A 642-nucleotide genomic window follows, 5' to 3' on the forward strand; every position below is an offset into this window, starting at 1 on the left:
ACACACACACAAACCACACAAACACACACACACACACACGCAAACACACACATACTCATACAGATGTATATAGACATTCTTTCATATAACCTACATATATAAATATTTCACACTTACAAATCCATATTTTGTGCTTATGTGTGTGTGTGTGTGTGTGTGTGTGTGTGTGTGTGTGTGTGTGTGTGTGTGTGAGAGAGAGAGAGAGAGAGAGAGAGCGTATGTGTGAGTGTATGTATGTATGTATAATACGTTCACACACACACTGTAATTGTGGGTATTAATATATAAAAATATGTTTAACACAAACGATCGAAAATTCAAATACCGTCGCTAATTCTAATCATATTGGCTCTAATCCTGCTGAAGATAAGATCATAAAAGTTTACGAATGTTGGTGATAGACTTGGGGACCTTACTATATCAAACAGCATGGGACTCGAACGAAAAAAAGAGGAAAGCTTGATAAATATAAAACTAGAGCATAATCGCATTTGCAAAATGCGTCTGTCTGACTATATGTTTGCCTGTCTTTCTTTTAATGATTCAGCCTATATTCTTACATATGTGCATGTGTCTGTGAGTGAGTATGTATGTTTTTGTGAGTGTGTATATGTGTGTGTGTATATATATATATATATATAT

The sequence above is a fragment of the Octopus bimaculoides genome, chromosome 4 (genome assembly GCF_001194135.2).
Source record: "Octopus bimaculoides isolate UCB-OBI-ISO-001 chromosome 4, ASM119413v2, whole genome shotgun sequence".
NCBI lineage: Eukaryota > Metazoa > Mollusca > Cephalopoda > Octopoda > Octopodidae > Octopus > Octopus bimaculoides.